This window comes from Bubalus kerabau, chromosome 19, assembly GCF_029407905.1.
Source record: "Bubalus kerabau isolate K-KA32 ecotype Philippines breed swamp buffalo chromosome 19, PCC_UOA_SB_1v2, whole genome shotgun sequence".
Taxonomy (NCBI): domain Eukaryota; kingdom Metazoa; phylum Chordata; class Mammalia; order Artiodactyla; family Bovidae; genus Bubalus; species Bubalus kerabau.
Genome location: NC_073642.1, coordinates 31,922,548 through 31,945,283, shown reverse-complemented (window position 1 = coordinate 31,945,283; position 22,736 = coordinate 31,922,548). Strand labels below are relative to the sequence as shown.

General features: G+C 39.5%; 1 protein-coding gene across 4 annotated transcripts in view; it reads left to right on the top strand.

Annotated features, from left to right (window-relative positions):
* The first annotated feature begins 252 nt into the window (after positions 1–252).
* Positions 253–22,736, top strand: part of NRG4 (neuregulin 4) — a 116,474-nt gene continuing 93,990 nt past the window's right edge. The window contains exons 1-2 of one of the 4 annotated variants that reach the window (XM_055555971.1): positions 253–867; positions 8,417–8,531. The gene's annotated coding sequence lies outside the window, so the exon portion shown is untranslated. The remainder of the gene's footprint in view (positions 868–8,416; positions 8,532–22,736) is intronic. The other 3 variants (XM_055555974.1, XR_008705362.1, XM_055555972.1) reach the window with 3 other exon arrangements.

Here is a 22,736-nt window from a genome sequence, read left to right as displayed (position 1 = left end):
CATTCAGGTGTAATACTACTTCAAGGGAACTTTTTTCCTATAACAGCTGTCATTGAAGACCCTCTAGAGAGAGAAAGCTGTGGGAATTATGTGCTAATATCTTTTACCTGGGTCTTTTAAGTGTGCTGCTTTTTTTTTTTTTTTGTAATCTGAGTTCATGGAAAATGTAGGTGCACCAATTTTATGTGGTAGTTTGTAGTCCAAAAAAATCCCCTAACACCTGTAATTTATCAGCTCTATGCTGACCCTGGTGGTATGTACTTCATATCACCTACCCAAACTAAACCCCACCCCCAAGTCTTTAGGGATGTTGAAAACCCAAGTCAGCTGTGTAGACAAGATGCTATTCTGCTTTCTCCAAACTTTTCCTGCTCTATTTTCAAATTTCTAAGTCCTAATGCCTGAAGGAGGATTAGCCCCTGAGGGTGATCAATTTGGAGGAACCGTGAAGAACTCTGGCAGGCCTCTTTAGCTTATTCTTAAATGTGTCTATAGGGATCTCTTGAGGATGCTTGATTAAAATCAGATTCTGGAGGCTCCCCTCAAATCCATTAAAATTGAATCGACACAAGTATGGCCTGTTATTTTTATTTTTAACTGCCCCAGGTGATGCTTATCAACAGGAGAGGTTGAGGAACACTGGAGCTATAAATAGGACAGGTGCCCGCTTCAGCAGAATGTAGGTGACTAGAGAAGGGATTTTGTGGGTGATGGAACCCCACAGCAAAAGGAAAATAGGACCTATACAGCAGAAATAGAAGAAATTAACTGTAGTTTTAAGGCTTGTGTGTCACTTTCTTGCCAGATATATCTGCTTCTAATGTGGCTGTAATTACCATGCTCTTCCATACCAAAATATCTTTTGAGGTAAGTCAGATTTTCTTTTATTTAAAAAGACTGTCTTTTCAAGAGTACCAGAATCACATAATCAGAAAAATTGTGCATGTATGCAGCTGCAAGATTAGGAGAAGGCAGACTGGAGATTACGTTGATCCTATGAATGTCTGAAAAAGATTGCTATTAGAGTTAAAATTTGTTCTCTTGAGGTAGTTGCTTGAAAAAGTAGAACGTGTGAATTCTGATGCCATGTGATTTGTGAAATTTAAATAATATCAAGAGATTTTAAGTTGTTAATGTTTATGTAAATGTTAATATTTTAAAACCTCTGCTGCATGTTGATTTGGGATGCAGCCTCACTTATTGGGAACACACAGGGAGAAAGCCAATCTGAGTCAATGAAAAGCTTGAAAAATGGAATATATGTGAATTTGTGTGATAATTATTTAAAAATTTAAGTATACATAATACCTGCTAACAGAATAGCTTTCAAAATCCTGCTGAGTGCTTTAATGAATAAATGTGATCGACTTGTAATTAGCAAAATTCATGTGCATATATTCTGTGTAGATAAAGCAAAGCGCAGTACTGTGCACTGAATAGGTCCTCAATATTCTTTTAAAAACTACTTTCTCATAAATAGGTTAAATACACTTAATGTAGCAAGCCCATTTTCAAGGACAGAAGGGGCAGATTTTACCTTGAGTGGTGGCATGCCAAGAATGGGGCAGTGAGAACATCACTTGGGGTGTAGGCAAAAATGTTCTCATTGTCTGCAGGGAATTTATAATATACTCACTAAAATCCTGTCTGATTTTCATGACCAGCAGTTTTTATGTACCAGAAATTCTAAACAATGTCAGTGATAAAATATTCTTCCTTGAAAAATTTCTTATGAACGTAGTTTCTAAACAAGTTCCATAGTTACTTTATATATACATATATAATTTATTTTATTTTTGACGGTGCTAGGTCTTTGTTGCTGCACACGGGCTTTCTCTAGTTTCAGCGTACTCTATAGCTGGGATGCTTTGGCTCCTCATCTCGGTGGCTTCTCTTGTTGTGGAGCATGGGCTGTAGCGCCCACAAGCTTCAGTAGTCGCTGCACGCCGGCTTGGTAGTTGTGGGACACAGGCTTAGTTGCCTTGTGGCATCTTCTGGATCTGGGATCAAATCCCTGTTCCCTGCATTGACTGGCGGATTCTTAACTACCAGACCACCAGGGAAATGTTTATGGGGCTCTCCATGCAAGAATACTGGAGTGGTTTGCCATTTCCTCCTCTAGTAGACTGTGTTTTGTCAGAACTCTTCAGTATGACCTATTCATCTTGGGCGGCCCTGCGTGGCATGGCTCATAGTGTCACTGAATTATGCAAGGCCCTTCACCATGACAAGGCTGTGATCCATGAAGGGGAAGAGAAACAAAAGGCAAGGGAGCAAGGGAAAGATATACCCAACTGAAGGCTTCCCTGGTAGCTCAGACAGTAAATAATCAACCTGCAATGCAGGAGACCCAGGTTCAATCCCTGGGTCAGGAAGATTCCCCTGGAGAAGGGAATGGCAACCCACTCCAGTATTCTTGCCTGGAGAATTCCATGGACAGAGGAGCCTGGTGAGCTACAGTCCATGGGGTTGCATAGAATTGGACACAACTAAGTGACTAACACAACAACTACATACCCAATGCAGACTTCCTGAGAATAGCAAGAAGAGAAAGAAGGCCTTCTTAAATGAGCAATTCAAATAGAGGAAAATGGAATAGAATGGGAAAGGTTAAGATCTCTTCAAGAAAACTGGAGGTATCATGGACCATTTCATGCAAGGATGGGCATGATAAAGGATAGAAACTATAAAGACCTAACAGGAGCAGAAGAGATTAAGAAGAGGTGGCAATAATACACAGAAGATCTGTATAGAAAAGGTCTTAATGATTTGGATAACCACGTTGGCATGGTCATTCACCTAGAGCTGGACATTCTGGAGCATGAAGTCAAGTGGACCTTAGGAAGCATTACTATGAACAAAGCTAATGGAGGTGATGGAATTCTAGCTGAGCTATTTCTGATCCTAAAAGATGATGCTATTAAAGAGTTGTACTGAATATGCCAGCAAATTTGGAAAACTCAGCAGTGGCCACAGGACTGGAAAATGTTGATTTTCATTCCAATCCTAAAAAAAGTTCAAGTGAAAGTGTTAGTCACTCAGTCATGTCCGACTCTTTGTGACTGTATGGACTCTAGCCCTCCAGACTCTTCTGTCCATAGTATTCTCCGGGAAAGAATACTGAAGTGGGTATCCATTTCCTTCTCCAGGGGATCATCCCACCCTAGGGATCAAACCCAGGTCTCCCACATTGCAGGCAGATTTTTTTACTGTCTGAGCCACCAGGGAAGTCCCAAACTACTGGACAATTGTGCTCATTTCACATGCTAGCAAGGTAGTGCTCAAAATCTTTTAAGCTAGGCTTCAGCAGTATATGAACTGAGAACTTTCAGATGTACAAACTGGGTTTAAAAAAGGCAGAAGAACCAGAGATCAAATTGCCCGTATTCATTGGACCATGAAGAAAGCAAGGGAATTCCATAAAAACGTCTACCCCGTTAACTGTGCTAAAGCTTTTGACTGTGTGGATCACAACAAACTGGAAAATTCTTGAAGAGATAGGAGTACCAGACCACCTTAACCTGTCTCCTGAGAAACATGTATGAGGGTCAAGAAGCAACAGTCAGAACCAGACATGGAACAACAGACTGATTCAAAATCGAGAAAGGAGTACATCAAGGCTGTATATTGTCACCCTGCTTGTTTAACTTATATGCAGAGTATATCATTTGAAATTCCGGGTTGAATGAATCACAAGCTGCAATCAAGACTGCAGGAAGAAATATCAACAAACTCAGATGATACTGCTCTAATGGCAGAAAGTGAAGAGAAACTAAAGTGCCTCTTGATGAAGGTGAAAGAGGAGAGTGAAAAAGCTGGCTTAAAAGTCAACATTCAAAACACTTAAGATCATGGCATCTGGTCCCATCACTTCATGGCAAATAGATGGGGAAACAATGAAAAGAGTGACAGATTTTATTTTCTTGGGCTCCAGAATCACAGCAGATGGTGACTATAGCCATGAAATTAAAAGACACTTGCTCCTTGGAAGAAAAGCTATGACAAACCTAGATAACGTATTAAAAAGCAGAGACATCACTTTGCTGACAAAGGTCCATACTATGTTTTTTCCAGTAGTCACATACAGATGTGAGAATTGGTCCATAGTGAAGGCGGAGTGCTGAAGAATTAATGCCTTATAGCACCACAGTTAGAAGACGTTAATTCTTCAGCCTTCAGCCTTCTTTATGGTCCAGTTCTCACATCTGTATGCGACTACTGGAAAAAACAAAGTATGGACCTTTGTTGACAAAGTGATGTCTCAGCATATTCAAAAGCAGAGACATTACTTTGCCAAAAAAGGTCCGTCTAGTCAAGGCTATGTTTTTTCCAGTGGTCATTTATGGATGTGAGAGCTGGACTGTGAAGAAAGCTGAGCGCCGAAGAATTGATGCTTTTGAACTGTGGTGTTGGAGAAGACTCTTGAGAGTCCCTTGGACTGCAAGGAGATCCAACCAGTCCATTCTGACGGAGATCAGCCCTGGGATTTCTTTGGAAGGAATGATGCTAAGGCTGAAACTCCAGTACTTTGGCCAGCTCATGCGAAGAGTTGACTCATTGGAAAAAGACTCTGATGCTGGGAGGGATTGAGGGCAGGAGGAGAAGGGGACGACAGAGGATGAGATGGCTGGATGGCATTACCGACTCGATGAACGTAAGTTTGAGTGAACTCCAGGAGTTGGTGATGGACAGGGAGGCCTGGCGTGCTGCAATTCATGGGGTCTCAAAGAGTCAGACACGACTGAGCAACTGAACTGAACTGATACATGGCACACATGTATATTCCACAACTTATTTGTCGATTCATCTATTGATAGACATTTAGATTGCTTCCATGTCTTGGCTATGATAAATAGTGCTTCTATGAACATTGAGGTGCATGTATCTTTTCAAATTAGAGTTTTTGTTTTTTGTTACTGGCCTCCCAGGTGGCCCTAGTGGTAAAGAATCCACCTGCCAATCCAGGAGAGACGTAAGAGAAGCAGGTTTGATCCCTGGGTCGGAAAGGTCCTCTGAAGGAGGGCATAACAATCCACTCAAGTATTCTTGCCTGGAGAATCCCATGGACAGAGGAGCCTGGCAGGCTGCAGTCCATGGGGTCACAAAGAGTTGGACGTGACTGAGGGACTTTCACTTTCACTTTTTTCATACCAAGGAGGGAATTGCCAAATCATAGGGTTGATCTGTTTTCAGGGGTTTTTTTTCAAGGAACCTCCATACTGTTTTCCATAGTGATTGCGCCAATTTACATTCCCACCAGTATTGTATGAGTGTTTCCATTTCTCCACACCCTCTCTAGCATTTATTATTTGTAGACTTTTTGATGATACCCATTCCACCATTGTGAGGTGACACCTTATTGTGGCTTTGATTTGTATTTCTCTAGCATTGTTGACGGAGAAGGCAATGGCAAGCCACTCCAGTGTTCTTGCCTGGAGAATCCCAGGGACTGCAGAGCCTGGTGGGCTGCCGTCTATGGGGTCGCACAGAATTGGACACGACTGAAGCGACTTAGCAGCAGCAGCAGCAGCATTGTTGAGCTGGAGAAGGCAATGGCAACCCACTCCAGTACTCTTGCCTGGAAAATCCCATGGACAGAGGAGCCTGGTGGGCTGCAGTCCATGGGGTCGCTAGGAGTAGGATATGACTGAGCGACTTTGCTTTCACTTTTCACTTTCATGCATTGGAGAAGGAAATGGCAACCCACTCCAGCATTCTTGCCTGGAGAAGCCCAGGGATAGGGGAGCCTGGTGGGCTGTCATCTATGGGGTCGCACAGAGTTGGACAGACTGAAGCTACTTAGCAGCAGCAGCAGCATTGTGTAGCATCTTTTCATGTGCCTGTTGGCCATCTGTATGTCTTCTTTGGAAAAATGTCTGCTTAGGTCTTTTGCTCATTTTTCATTTGGATTGTTTGTTTTGTTTTGTTTTTTTTTTGGTATTGAATTGTATGAGCTGTTTGTATATTTTGAATATTAACACCTTGTCAGATGCACAATTTGCAAATATTTTCTCCCCTTCCATAGGGTATCTTTTCATGTTGTGAATAGTTTCCTTAAGTTTATAGGGTCTCTTTTCATGTTGTAGATGATTTCATTTGCTGTGCGAAAGTTTTTAAGTTTGATTAGGTCCTATTTGTTTATTCGGAGAAGGCAATGGCAACCCACTCCAGTACTCTTGCCTGGAAAATCCCATGGATGGAGGAGCCTGGTAGGCTGCAGTCCATGTGGTCACTAGGAGTCGGACAAGACTGAGCGACTTTGCTTTCACTTTTCACTTTCATGCATTGGAGAAGGAAATGGCAGCCCACTCCAGTATTCTTGCCTGGAGGATCCCAGGGATGGGGGAGCCTGGTGGGCTGCCATCTATGGGGTTGCACAGAGTTGGACACGACTGAAACAACTTAGCAGCAGCAGTAGCAGCGTTTGTTTATTTTTGCTTTTATTTCTTTTGTCTTGGGACATTAAGAATATATTGCTATAGTTTATGTTAAAGAATGTTTCACTTATGTTTCCTTCTAGGAGTTTTATGGTGTCATGTCTTACATTTAGGTCTGTAAAGCATTTTGAGTTTATTTTTGTATATGGTGTGAGAGAGAGTGTTCTCATTTCGTTGTTTTAATGTAGGTGTAAGCTTTCCCAGCACCACTTGTTGAAGAGGCTGTCTTTTCTCCATTGTATATTCTTGCCTTTTTTGTTGTAGATTAGTTCAATGTAGGTTAGTGGGTTTATTTCTGGACCCTCTATTCTGTTCCATTGATCTCTGTGTCTCTTTTTTTGTGCCAATACTATGCTGTTTTGATTGCTGTAGCCTTGCAGTATAGTTTGAAATCTGGGAGGGATATACTTACAGTTTTTGTTCTTTTTTTCTCAGGATTGCTTTGGCAGTTCTGAATCTTTGTGGTTCCTTGTAAATTTCAGCAGTATTCGTTCTGATTCTGTGAAAAATTTCATGGATATTTTGATAGGCATTAAATTTGTAGATTGCTTTGGGTAGTATGGCCATTTTAACATTATTAATTCTTCAAAGAGCACAGAATATCTTTCTGTTTCTTTGAACCATCTTTAGTTTCCCTTATCATTGTTTTAGTTTTCAGTATGTGGGTCTAGCGGAGAAGGCAATGGCACCCCGCTCCAGTACTTTGCCTGGAAAATCCCCATGGATGGAGGAGCCTGGAAGGCTGCAGTCCATGGGGTCGCTGAGGGTTGGACATGACTGAGCAACTTCACTTTGACTTTTCACTTTCATGCATTGGAGAAGGAAATGGCAACCCACTCCAGTGTTCTTGCCTGGAGAATCCCAGGGACGGGGGAGCCTGGTGGGCTGCTGTCTATGGGGTCACACAGAGTCAGACATGACTGAAGTGACTTAGCAGCAGCAGCAGCAGCATGTGGGTCTAGAAATACCATAAAAGTTCTGAGGAATTATGCATTCTGATAATGGGCTTGATATAAAAATTTATATTATATATGCCACTTCTATATACTTAAGGTGTTCTGAGCCTTGATCTTCTTAGTGCCATATAAAATAAAGCTCTTTGGAAAAAGGAACTTGTAAAGTGGAAGATAGATCATATTGTATACCACTTTTCCCCCCTCCTTTCTCATGAAGGTTACCACTTTATTGAAATGATCATCATCATTAACCCTCTGTCCATAATATTGCATGTAAAATTTTTTCTAGGTGGAGACATAACGTAAAAAGTAATTTTTATAGAGAAGGAAATAAAATTCCTTGAAAGAAAATGAAAGTGTTGGTTGCTCAGTGATGTCCGACTCTTTGTGACTCTATGGACTTTACCCTACCAGGCTCCTCTGTCCATGGAATTCCCCAAGCAAGAATACTGGAGTGGATTGCCATTTCGTTCTCCAGGGGATTTTCCTGACCCAGGGATTGAACCCAGGTCTCTCACAATGTGGGCAGATTCTTTACCATCTGAGCCACCGGGGAAGCCTTGCCATCTTCTAAAGTCTCTGAAAGGGTTTTCTTTCTCCCACCCAATAATATTTTAATAAAATTCCGTGTCCTTCTTAATCCAACTTCTAGCCTTGTATTTAGAAGTATTAACAATAAATAGTTTTCCTGGGACTTAAAAAAGGGGAAGAAGGAGAAATTAAGCATATTAAAGTTTCTGTCTGGAGAAGGAAATGGCAACCCACTCCAGTGTTCTTGCCTAGAGAATCCCGGGGATGGAGGAGCCTGGTGGGCTGCCGTCTATGGGGTCGCACAGAGTCGGATACAACTGAAGTGACTTAGCAGCAGCAGCAGCAAAGTTTCTGTCACTTATTATGAAGTTCTCTGAAGGTATACCTAAAGAAATGAAAAAGCTTATGAAATGTGTAAACAGATGCTATTTTCCTTCTCTCCATGTGTTACTAAAATTGCTATATAAAATATTTTGTTCTTATTTATGGTAGCTACAATTTCTATCAAAGCAGAAGAAATAGAGGTGAACTATAAAGTGAACTATAAAGCTGGTTTCCTCTCTGCTCTGCAATCTAGGAGAAAACCTTTCTCCCAAGGACAAATCAGGTAAGTGATTGTTAATTCATTCTTTGTAATGTTTTGGGGCCAATATGTGGAGCCATAATTTGTCAACTAGAGCCATAGATTATTGGTTTAGTTCAACTAAGAGACAATAGAAATAGATTCCATAATATGGAGGATTCTTTAACTTTTAATTTACAGAAGCTTAGAGCTCAATTCTAATGTTGGAAAAGCCTGTATGTATAGAACCATGTTCTTGTCTGTGTTAACTATTCATAAAACATTAAAAACAGCAAACTTGTATGCTGGTTAAGTCCAACTCTAGTCTTAGTAATTTAAAAATAATATGAATATAGTTAAAGAAGGTTAAGGTCTTGGAGAGCAAGAATCTGGAAAACAGTTCAAGTTGTGGAGTTTAGAAGAGTGAAGGCTAAGGGATGATATTGCTTTTCAAGTAGATGAGAAGCTGAGAATGGTGCCTGTCTTTTTCCCATCTCCATAGAGGAAAAACAGCAGGAGAAATATAGATAAGAAAAGTTAAAGCTTTTGAAATTAAGGATGTTTAAGATTAGCATGATTGACCTTGGGAAGTCGTAGAATCCTTTTTCTGGAAGGTCTTCTAAGTAGTCTGATCATCTGCCAAGAACAGTTATAAATCCATCATAAGGCCTTTTAATTTTATGTTGTTATGGTTTTATTTTGACAAACATATGGTGACATGTGTCTAAGGCAGTAGCTGACATGATATATTTCTAATGACAGAGTATATAAACTAGTAGAACTTGACTTTAGGAGTATTGTGGAAACATAGAGTTATTTTATGAGCACAGGTAGAGTCATGTGTTTTATTCAGCTTGTTCCATTGTTGACCGTGTGATCGTCAATAACATGTTTAAGTTTTCTGGTTCATATAATACTCTTCAAATACATGTGTTAATATTAGTAGAAATTGAATTGTGACTCTTAATGAATGACCTCTATCAAGTCTGGAGAGAAGGATGGGAGGATAAATTTAAAGAACAGTTTGTTCAGATAAGATTGTTGAGGACAGCTCTGTGAAATGTGAGACAAGGTGAAGATTTCAAAGGAGAGTGGACCACAGTGTAATAATCTGAAGTTGGCATTTGTTCCACATTTCTTCCTATTGATTCAGAGAAAGAGCAGAAGGTAAGGACTAAATGAGTTATATTGGAAACTTATAAGGTACCTTGTGACCTTAGGGGGAACCGGATTTTTTTTTTAAAGAGTAAATTGCAGAGAAGTGAAAAATAGTTTTGGATATAAGAGTTTTTCCTCAAATAAACAGATCCGCTAGTAGTTGGCGGATAGGGCAAGATGATAAAGAATGACAGAAGTGGAAGAATTGGGTGTAAAATGAGCATGGCTGGGGGAGTTTGAGAGATGTGCCTGGCAGTCAGAAGCAAAAGGGAAAAAAGAATTGTGGTGTAGGAGGTGAATAAATGAAACAAATAAAAGAAGTACTTGAGTAGTAAAGTAGACAGGTTAAAGGAAAATCAGGGCCATTAGGATAATAATTCTTTATGAGCAGGGATGTATTAAAGATGACCAGTTACTTATACTAAGGAAAATGGGAGGGGATAGTAATTACTCCAGGTCTGAGAATGCCACATGCATATGAAAAATAACCAGGATGACTGACATCTTATTTCAGGAAAAGTTTTCTGGGATGGTGTTCAAAGACTTAATTCTGTTTGGATATTGACTGTAGAGTTTCTAGGCTCTAGTGACATCGACATAGAAAACCTCTAGGAAGAGATCAATATGGAGAGGTCAGGGGGTTGGAAGTGCTGTGATGTTTATCTGCTTCACATCCCTGTATAGGGCTGTAGCCTTCTGTAGGAGACATGCATAATTCAAGACTATTCCTGGCAGCAAAGAATGGAAAGTTTGCCATTGCCTTGTGGCGGTAGCTTAAAAGAGTTTGTAAATCACTCACCAGCCAGTTTTGAAACTGTGATTCTTAATGAATTATTAATTGGAGGGAATTTTGCATTATTTCATATTGTGCATATAAAGTGAATCTTAATTATCAAGTCATTTGACCTGTGCATAAAATGCAACCATGTACGGTTAGATTTTCCAGCTAACACTTGTTGAGTGCTTCTTATATTTCAAGCACTTTATATGTATAAATTAATTTTATATTCAGACAGCTCTTTGAAGTAGGCACTATTATTTTGTCCCCACTACCTCAAACCTCACTTATGGATGAGGAAACTTGGCACAAAAATTTTTGCTCAATTCTGTGGTAGAATGTTCTAATGTGGTAGAATGGTCTAATTAAGAGAACTAGGATTTGCACTCTGGCCTTCTGGCTGTGGACCCATGCTCATAACCCCTGTACCACATACCTTTTTATATAAATTTTTTAAAATTTTATTTTAATTGGAGGCTAATTACTTTACAATATTGTATTGGTTTTGCCATACATCAACATGAATCCGCCACAGGTGTACACGTGTTCCCAATCCTGAACCCCCCTCCCACCTCCCTCCCCATACCATCCCTCTAGGTCATCCCAGTTTACCAGCCCCAAGCATCCTGTATCCTGCATCGAACCTGGACTGGCAATTCATTTCTTATATAATATTATACATGTTTCAATGCCATTCTCCCAAATCGTCCCCCCCACAACAGAGTCCAAAAGACTGTTCTATACATATGTGTCTCTTTTGCTGTCTCGCATACAGGGTTATCGTTACCATCTTTCTAAATTCCATATATATGCATTAGTATACTGTATTGGTGTTTTTCTTTCTGGCTTACTTCACTCTGTATAATCGGCTCCAGTTTCATCCACCTCATTAGAACTGATTCAAATGTATTCTTTTTAATGGCTGAGTAATACTCCATTGTGTATATGTATCACAGCTTTCTTATCCATTCATCTGCTGATGGACATCTAGGTTGCTTCCATGTCCTGGCTATTATAGACAGTGCTGCGATGAACATTGGGGTACACGTGTCTCTTTCAATTCTGGTTTCCTCGGTGTGTATGCCCAGCAGTGGGATTGGTGGGTCGTATGGCAGTTCTATTTCCAGTTTTTTAAGGAATCTCCACACTGTTCTCCATAGTGGCTGTACTAGTTTGCATTCCCACCAGCAGTGTAAGAGGGTTCCTTTTCTCCACATCCTCTCCAGCATTTATTGCTTTCTAACACCATACACAAAAATAAACTCAAAATGGATTAAAGATCTAAACATAAGACCAGAAACTACAAAACTCTTAGAGGAGAACATAGGCAAAACACTCTCTGACAAATCACAGCAGGATCCTCTATGACCCACCTTCCAGAATAGTGGAAATGAAAGCAAAAATAAACAAATGGGATCTAATTAAAATTAAAACCTTCTGCACGACAAAAGAAACTATAAGCAAGGTGAAAAGACAGCCTTCAGAATGGGAGAAAATAATAGCAAATGAAGCAACTGACAAACAACTAATCTCAAAAATACACAAGCAACTCCTGCAGCTCAATTCCAGAAAAATAAACGACCCAATCAAAAAATGGGCCAAAGAACTAAATAGACATTTCTCCAAAGAAGACATACAGATGGCTAACAAACACATGAAAAGATGCTCAACATCACTCACTATCAGAGAAATGCAAATCAAAACCACAATGAGGTACCATTTCACGCCAGTCAGAATGGCTGCGATCCAAAAGTCTATATAAAATTTTTTAGTTGAAAGTGAAAGTCGCTTAGTCATGTCCAACTCTTTGTGTCTCCATGGACTATACAGTCCATGGATTTCTCTAGGCCAGAATACTGGAGTGGGTAGCCTTTCCCTTCTTACCAACCCAGTGATAGAACTCAGGTCTCCTGCATTACGGGCAAATTCTTTACCAGCTGAGCCACAGGAATGCCCAAGAATACTAGAGTGGGTAGCCTATCCCTTATCCAGGGGATCTTCCCGACCCAGGAATTGTACGGGGGTCTCCTGCATTGCAGGCAGATTCTTTACCAACTGGGCTATCAGAGAAGCACAGTTTGAAAGTTACTTGAAAACTATTTTGCTTTGAACATTGTGACAAGTATATTTATAGGTGGCACAATTTACATCAAAGAAAGTGGCTTTTGTGAGCTGCTACATGGAATGAAAATTGATTTATTGTTTCTGCCAATGCACTCAGTGCTACTCTTACTCAGAAGACCGGATTGGATGGTATAACCTTAGTGAGTTTACCAGGGTCTAACTCTCAGTATTGTGGTCTTAAGAAAGCTGGTCTGAACAGTAAGTGTCCCAGAGAGGATTAAATTAGTCTGACGACCTCATCAGCTTAAGATATAGAGCCAGAATGCAAATTAATTTAAATATAATGAGATGAAACTTATAAAAACCAGTGGTAACAGTATCATCAGTGTATTTTCTTTCAGGTGGTACATATAGATGGGAAACCAAATTACAAAAGGTTTCTTGGTAAACAACAGGCATCATGAATGTTTTGAATATTTCTTGTTTTTTTTTCTTAATATTTATCTATTTCAAAAATTTCTCAAGGATTTCATCAATAATGGCTGCTATTGGCATGTACTGTCAGTCCTTAACTTATAAATAGCCTCCAGCCCTGTGCCCTCCACCAGGGGCTCTGCTGCCATAGAAACAGTTGTTAATAAACATGGGTATTTTAGAGAATCTGTGGGTTCAGAATTGAAGAAAGGGAAGAGTCTGTTGAAAGCAGTTACTAAGGGTGTTAATTTCAGGGACAGACTCCTAAATAGGCTGCATTTGCCTGAGTAGAGCTCTCTTGACCAAAAATGTATTTCTATAGCACTGCCTGAGGGGCTTCCCCTCACTTCTGTTGTTCAAATTTCACCAAATAGAGATTGCTTTTTATTTTTCAAACGTTTTCTTAAAACTATAAATGTCTTTGTGTGGTAGATATTCTTAGTGACCTCCCTTCTATCCATTCCCTATTGCTTACCTTCACTTTATTAGGGGCAGCAGTGTTCCCTGCTGCTGCTGCTGCTAAGTCGCTTCAGTCATGTCTGATTCTGTGGGACCCCATAGATGGCAGCCCACCAGGCTCCGTCATCCCTGGGATTCTCCAGGCAAGAACACTGGAGTGGGTTGCCATTGCCTTCTCCAAGGCATGAAAGTGAAAGCGAAGTCGCTTAGTTGTGTCCGACTCTTCGCGACCCCATGGACTGCAGCCTACCAGGCTCCTCTGCCCATAAGATTTTCCAGGCAAGAGTACTGGAGTGGGGTGCCACTACCTTCTCTGAGCAGTGTTCCCAGCTCCTAGCAAAAAACCTTGAATAGTTGAAGCCAGTCATGACAGTCCCATTCTCCTTTACCAGTGATTGTAAAGGGAAGACTGCTGAGCTCAGGGATTGCCTTTGCTTTCCTGATAAAGAGAACAGAGGTGGCTGGTGCTCTCTTCTTTTCCCCTCCTTTGTGCCTTAAATGCAGACATGAAGCCTGGAGATACAGCAGCCATTTTGTAACCATGGGGTGACAGGTATGAGAGTGAAAAGATGATTTTAACAAGCTGAGGACCATGGAGAAGAAGGTTTGACAGAGTCTGGGACATTGTTGAACAGCTCTTCCAGTCTTGGACTGCCTACCTCCAGACTTATTATGGAGAAAATTAAGGAGAGGAAAGTTGTAACCCTTGTTACATGGTCATAGAGCATTTGATTAACCTACATCTGCTGTCCCATGGAAGGCTGACTGTGCAAACTGAGACTGCATGTTAGGAGAAATGAAAGGAAAAATTTGGAATAATGTGCATATTGGTTACTTCTTGTGGCTTTTCAGTAGGGTCTCACACAAGGGAGTGAACTCAAATTAGTGCTTCTCAGCATGAAAGAAGAGAGGCTAGAAGAATACAGCTTTGCTATGAAACTAACCTGCCTTTAGCTTGTAGTCTAAATTGACAAAGAGTCCTGTAATTTGAAATTTGGGGATTGAGGGTAGTATCTTCTTACCTAAGACTTGTTGTTAGAATTGCCTTGTCTTTTATGATGGTTCAAAGGTCGGCAGCTAAGAGATGAGAGTCTCTAAGCCTAAAGATTATTTCTAGAGACTTCTAGAAACAATTTTTTGGTTGTGATTACTCACACAAGGACTTCCCTGATGGCTCATACAGTAAAGCATCTGCCTACAATGTGGGTGACCCGGGTTCAATCCCTGGGTTGGGAATATCTCCTGGAGAAGGAAATGGCAACCCACTGCAGTACTCTTGCTTGGAAAATCCCATGGACGGAGGAGCCTGGTAGTCTACAGTCCATGGGGTCGCAAAGAGTCGGACATGACTTAGCGACTTCACTTTCACTTTCACTCACACAAGGGACTGATGTGAAGCAATTAGACCAGCAGCTTGATATGTTTTTGAGGGAACTGTAGTACAAAGCTGAGAATTAGTTGTGATTGTCTTTACCTTCCAAGCAATCCTTATCCTTTTCTCCCTATGTCAAGCCAGGGTGAAGTAGGCTACAAAAGTTGTGAATCCCCTGGAAAGGTCATCCACTTCTAAACCTACCTTAGATGTGGCTGCAGAGGACAATGACAAAGCAGATCCTCCTGAGACTTGAAGTAGGCGCTGTCAGATTGACTGACCAAGGGATTTATTGCCTGCAGGGGAATCTGTGATTTCTGTCCAATAAGATATGATATGGATTGTTGATTGTGGACAACTGTGTACTTCTTATCATCTCCCTTTCTCAATGGAATTTTTATTGAGATCACTTTGTTCTTTCTTTTTCGTCCTTGTATATATGAGAGGGGAGTTGTTTAGAGATATTTCTCTTTTAGCGATACAAATGGTCAGATGAGAGTTGTCATATTTGGTCTTCATAGAGCAGACAGAAAATCAACCAGAGATCCTGCATCATGCAATGACTGGATGACAGAGTGGGGCTGTCTTCCTGGAAGAGAGGATGAGTATGTTGTGTTTAACACTCATGTAAAAAGTGTGTGTGTGTGTGCATATTGAGTTGAGGACTGCAGACACTATTGGCTGACCAATCCATATTCATTTCTTACCTCTATTGTAAAAATTAGAAAAGTTAAATATTTGATTTTCCAGTCTTCCCTATTGCTACAATAGTCATGTAATGCAATTGTAGCCCATAAACCCGCTGAGGGACTTCACTGATAGAAGAATCAGACAGGGCTGGAGTTAATGCTTGGAGCTGCAGTGACCATCTTGAAATCATTAGGCAACAAACTTGAGTGGAAAAAGTAAATTCACTCAGGCCTGCTCTTGCCTTCTGAGAGGGCCCACACTCTGCCTGTGGAGCGTGTTTCTCTCTAAATAAATCCATTTCTTACCTTAAAAAAAGTAAACACACTCAGGATGGTGGAACAAAAATATTAAAGATACTGATGGCATCATTGATTAGTAAACCACCCTTAGCAATCACCAAGTTCAAGCTTTTTTGTCTTGTGAGAGAAGTGAAATCATATTGTTAATACTCTTGTGAACTGAGTTCACTGTTGCCTACAGCCCAAACCATCTTAAACTGAGCAGCATAGATGTCTGTTTTCTGTACTACAACCTCAAAGATAGTTTTTGTTTATTGGTTCATTTTTAGCATGAAGCCTTATTAGTAAATAGTTATATGAAGTGAGAAAAAGATTTTTTTAAAAAGCTTTACAAAAGGCTGATTCACATGTAAATGGCATTATTGATGTGTTACTATGGATAGGCATCTTCTCCATACATGGCCTAGCCTACTTTGGTTCCTTTTTGAAATAGAATATGGGTATAGCTCAGCATTGTACATTTAATATAATTAGGGAACACCTTTTGGAAATTGGTTTCCCATGCTGAGGTATGCAGCGGGAAAAGCTAAAATTGTTACCACCAAATAAAAGTCTTCAGGAAGAAATTGCTGACTGGAGTAGAATATGTTCAATATAAAGTCTTGGCTTTTGTATAGAACAATCGTCTTTTACTTCTGCATCATTGACTACTAGTAAATGTTTACTACTTCCAAAATGGTGTTTTACTCTCTATGCTTTATTTCAGAGCATGCATTTTTTAATTCCAGTGTCCTTTGAAATGTTTTTCAGAACATTTCATCATTTCAGAACAATTTTTATTCCAGTTTTTGACTCAATCATATGAGGTTCACAATTGTATTTTTATGTTTTTTGCCTTTCTTACCATTAATTGGTTGTAGTAGACATGTGTGCCAGCTTTTTATATGAAAAGGAAATTCTTGAATACCAACCAAAGGTAAATATGGAGTTAAGGAGAACAGAAATATTTCTTTGGATGTATTTTATAGAAAATTTATGTTTGGCTTCAAGAAAAACTGGTTTTTTAATTTGTGTTCACATGTTGACAAAATGTGATCCAAATCATTTTTTTATTTTCTAAAATCTATTTTAATCTGAAGGGGTTTTAAAAAATACATTAAATTCTAAAAACAAAAAACTTTTAAAATTGTTTTTAAAATAAGCTGAGAAGGCTTGACACTGAAGATCGTCTTATTACCATGTCTAAATACGCATGAAGTGATTTTGAGGTATTGAGATGTATTGGTCTCCACTGATTTTCTTCCTTACTGGCTTCATATGTAATATTTTGCTTTCCTTTCCTGATGTACCCTGAGTCAGGCCTGACAAAAAAACTACTAATATTGTAAGACTAGCAAGCTAACATCTAAGTGGGAAATTCTTAAATATATGATAAGGCTATTTTTGAGCAACCAATGTAAACTCTTTGATCTGTTTCAGCTAAGATTTGAACACTCTAGAAAGAGATTGAAACAGAGCTGAAAGCTTGAGGATTTTCTTGATTTACTCTTATTTTTAAGCATGTGCTGTTGGAGTGGTGGCTTTTATGACTATCATATAAAGTCTGTCTTCCTGGTGATTATCTACTTTTTACCCTGTTTTCTGGCTTTTCTTAAATCATATATGACGTACATGTGCCCATCTTTCACTCTGAGATGCAGCATTGATGGGTGGATGCCTCCTTCTCTGGCCTCATCTTACACCACTATTTGCTGAAACTGCATAAGTCTTCTCTTAGTACAGATATCCCAGTTATCTGACTACTTCTAAGTCCCCACAGTTATGATTCCGAAGGGAAGTCAAAGATATAATAATATTCACTAATGAACAACTCACTTATAAAGCTGACTGTCCCTCATACATGCATTCTTGTCTAGCTTAGGAGCATTGTTGGCCAGTCTTTTCATGATTGTTGAATATTCCTATAAAACACAAATACAATATAGGTGATTTTAGGGCAAAATTGTGACTCTTGAAAAGATGTAGGAGAGATGATGAAAATGATGTTGGGGAACTCAGATCACAAATGATACCAATGGCAAATGAAGATGTGGCAGACTTAGGCCGCAATAGTTGAAAAATAGAGAAAGTGCAATGATGATGACAACTCATCTCTTTAAAAAGTTCAATATTAGGATTCAAAGAAGGCCTTGGGAAAATTGTCAGCAATGTTAAATTTTTTACAACCATCTTTACAATTGTCCATATGGAAACTAGACATTAGATGAAGTCTGTTTATATATGACCCAACTTTGTCAGAAAAATTATGCCCAAATCCCTACTTGATTTGTTCATTCTAAGGATTAACACACATTGATATCACTTATATATGGAGTCTAGGAAGAGTGGTACAATTGAGCCTATTTACAAAGCAGAAATAGAGTCACAGTTGTAGAAAACAAACTTATGGCTAACAATGGGGGAAGGTGGGGGGTGGGAGAGATAAACTGGGATTTACATATACACACTACTGTCTGTGAAACAGATAACTAATACTAATCTATTGTAAAGCGCAGGGAACTAGTCGATACTCTGTAATGACCTATCTGGAGACAGAATCTTTAATAAAAAAAAGATGTATGTATGTGTATGGGCTTCCCAGGTGGCGCTAGTGGTAAAGAACCTGCCTACCAATACAGGAGACATAAGAGACGCAGATTCCATCCCTGGGTCAGGAAGATCCCCTGGAGCAGGGCATGGCAATGCATGCCAGTATTCTTGCGTGGAGAAGCCCATGGACAGAGTAGCCTGGTGGGCTGGAGTCCATAGGGTCCCAAAGAATTGGACACCACTGAAGCGACTTAGCATGCCTGTATGTGTATAACTGATTAACTTTGCTGTACAGCTGAAACTAACAACATTGGAACTCGACTACACTCCAAGAAAAGTTAATTATAAAACAATTAGCACATAATTGCAATTATAACCCAAACTCTTTAAATATAAGGTGAAATAAACCTCAAAATTTTTACCCCTGTTTTTATATGAAATTTTCATCTCTGTTTAAAGTGGATTTTTTTTTTTTTTTTTGGCTGTGCTATGTGGCACATGTGGGATCTTAGTTCCCTGACCAGGGATCAAGCCTGTGCCCCTTGTATTAGGAGTGTGGAGTCTTAATCACCAGGGATGGTTAAGACACTGCACCACCAGGGAAGTCCCTAAGTAGACTAACTTTAAACGGCTTTTTTCCCCTAATAGCATTTATCTTCAGGGAAAGTGATTTCATATACATTCTGTACCTGGGATATAAAAGAATTTTGTCTATCTGGGATTTTGAGAATATATTTACATATTCCATTCATAAGTAAATTCATGAGACTAAATATGTACAGTCTATTTACTATGGTAAAATTTTTAAAATTCTGCCACTTACAGGCTGTACTTTGAGAAAAGTCACTTCACTTCTCTTGGTGTCAGTTTCCTTTGTAAAATGAAGCTAATCCTACACTGTAAGACTGTTTTTTAAATTGTATTTGTTTGTTTATTTGGCTGCACCGGGTCTTAGTTGTGGCGTGTGGTGGGATTTTCAGTTGGCATGCGGGATCTGGTTCCCTGACCAGGGACAGAACCTGAGCCACCTGCATTGGGAGTGTGGAGTCTTAGCCTTGACTCACCAGGCAAGTCCCCAGATTACTGTTAAGGACTATATAATGTACCTGAGGCTTCTGTTGTTTTGTCTGGCATACTGTGAGTGCACAGTAAATGGTAGCTCTTATTATTAACTCACATGGATATTAATGTCAGTCACATTTGAACTTTTTTTTTTTTGGCTTTGATTTTCATATCCACAGTTCTTGTTCAATAAAGACTGAGAGGGAGTAGAGCAGTTCTGTGACAGCCAAAGTATCATAGATATAATTTAGATTCTTTCTTGAATAATCAGTTCTATTATCTGAATCTGATTCACATTTGGGGGCTAACAAAGATTTTCTTCTTGACCAGTCTCTAGCCAGGGTCCTCTACACTGTCTTCTTGACGAGTAGCACAACAGTAGCATGTCTTCTAACAGCTGACGCCACATCCCTAGAATGACCCTACCCTCCCATCCCCACCCCCTTTAAAGTGCCTGCTTAAGGAAAATCAAGGCTGCCAAAAGAATTTATTTTTTATTTCAGCCAGCACCTGAAGATAGAGTTCCTATCTCCCAGTCTCTATGGGAGTGTAGGAGCTTACCTTGGATGACTGCCAGTTAATAAACCCAGATAGGACTCACATGGAAAAACCTTTGCACCTTCTTGCTTTTTGTAATTTTTCAAGTCCTTCACTCTACTAAGCCTCCACTCACCTCCCCTCCCTATTCCCTCATTCTCTCTTGAAAACACCTAGTCTCCTCATAGATTCTTGCCTTCTCTGTTATAGACTGCTGCTAAGTCATGTCAGTCGTATCCGACTCTGTGCCACCCCATAGACAGCAGCCCACCAGGCTCCAGTCCCTGGGATTCTCCAGGCAAGAACACTGGAGTGGGTTGTCATTTCCTTCTCCAGTGCATGAAAGTGAAAAGTGAAAATGAAGTCGCTCAGTCATGTCCGACTCTTTGCGACCCCATGGACTGCAGCCTACCATGCTCCTCCGTCTATGCGATTTCCCAGGCACGAGTGCTGGAGTGGGTTGTCATTGCCTTCTCCTGTTACAGATTAATTTACCATATATACATAGGTTTGTTTCTGGGTCCTCTATTCTGTTCCATTGATCGATGTGTTTGTTTTTATGCCAATACTGTACAGTTTTGATTGCTATAGCTTTATAATATAATTTGAAAGTATGGAATGTGATACCTCTAGCTTTGTTCTTCCTTCTCAAGATTGCTTTGGCTATTTGGGGTCTTTTGTGGTTCCATACAAATTTTAGGGTTATTGGTTCTGTTTCTATAAAAAATACCATTGGAGTTTTGATAGGGCTTGTCATGTGTAGCCTTTATTATGCTGAGGTACGCTTCATCTGCATCTGCTTTGTTGGGAGTTTTTTATTATGCATAGATATTGAATTTACCACCTAGTGTTCTTCATTGTGGAATCAGGCTTCAGTCGGGGATCATTTACCTTTAGCCTTTAGAAATTTAGAAATTTCTTCATTGTTTTTTGTAAAGCTAGGTCTATTAGCCACAAATACACTTACTTTTCATTTTAGTGTGTTTCAATTTTGTGTCATTTTTTGAAGAATTTTTTTTAATTAATTTATTTTTTTAATTGAAGGATAATTCCTTTACAGAATTGTATTGGTTTCTACAAAACATCAGCATGAATCAGCCATGGGTATATGTATGTTTTTGTTAGGTATGGAATTCTAGGATAGAAGAATTTTTGTTTTTTCTTCAGCACTTCAAAGATACCATTTTTCTGCTGACTTACTTTGTGATGGGAAATTAGCCATTGGGGTTTTTTTTAAGCTACATCATCCCATTTCTTGAATTCTCCAGCTCTTGGCAACCGCTGTTTCACTCCCTGCCTCCAAGAGTTTGACTTTTCCATATTCCACATACAAGTAAGATGACGTAGTTCTTGTCCTTGTGTGTCTGGCTCACTATACACTGTGTCCTCGAAGTTCATCCACATTATCACAAATGACAGGATCTCCTTCCCTAAAGCTGAATAACAATTCATTGTTAAATACACTACACCAAAATGACTCCACCCATTCATTTGTTGATGGAGGCATAGATTGACTCCCTATCTTGGGTGTTGTGAATAACACTGCAGTGAATGTGGGAGCTCAAATAGTTCCTCGAGCTTTGATATCATTTCCGCTGGATGCATACCTAGATGGGGCCACCGGACCACACGGCAGTTCCAATCCCAGTCTTTTGCGCAGCCGCCATACTGGCTTTTGTAATGTTCGTACCGGTCTACCTTCTTGTCACAAAGGCTCCCTTCTGTTCACATCTCACCAACACTTTTTTTTTTGTCTTTTTAGTAATAGCAATTCCAACATGTATGATGTGATATCTCACTGTGGTTTCAGTCTGCACCTCCCTATTGATCATTGATGTTGAGCATCATCCCGTATATTCGTTGGCCATTTGTATGTCTTCCTTTGAAAAATATCTATTCAGGTCCTTTGCCCATTTAAAAAATCGGGTCATCTGTCTTATTGCTGTGGAGTTATTTGAGTACCTCATATATTCTAAATATCTACTCCTTACTAAATGTATGGTTTGCAGAATCCTCTCCTATATCCTCTCCTATATATTTTTTAAGGTAATATGAAGATATCGCCATATTAATTCCTCCAATCCATGAACATGGAATATCTTTCTAATTATTTGTGTCATCTTCAGTTTCTTTTTTCAGTGTTTTATGGTTTTCACTGTACAGTTTGTTCACCTCCTTGGTTAAATTTGTTCCTGAGTATTTTATTCTTTTATAAATGGGATTGTTTTCTTAACTCCTCTTTAGATAGTTTGTTGTTAGTATATAGAAGTACAAGTGTTTTTTTGTAAATTGATTTTGTATCTTGCAGTTTCACTGAATCCATTGATTAATTTTATACATTTTTTGGTGGTGTCTTTAGGGTATTCCATATGTGATATCATGTATCTATAGACAGAGGGAATTCTATTCCTTTTTTTTTTTTTTAATCTAATTGCTCTGACTAGGACTTTCACTACTGTGTTGTCTTCTTCCTGATCTTAGAGGAAAAGCTGAAAGCTTTTCACTGTTGGGTATGGTGTTAACTGTGACCTTGTCATATAAGGCCTTTTTTATGTTGAGGTATGTTCCATCTCTGCCTAATTTTTTGAGAGAGTTTTTAATCATGAAAGGATGTTGCATTTCATCAAGTGCTTTTTCTGTAACTATTGAAATGATTGTAGGATTTTAATTCTTCCTTTTGACACTGCACTCTTCTTGGGTGGGACTTGAACCTAGCTAAAACTCAGACTTGTGCTCGAACCCACAATCCCTGGCTTAGGAAGGGACTTGAACCCCTGCCTTTCGATTAAAACCACTCATCTGGTGTCAGGACTTACTGAAGCTCAGAC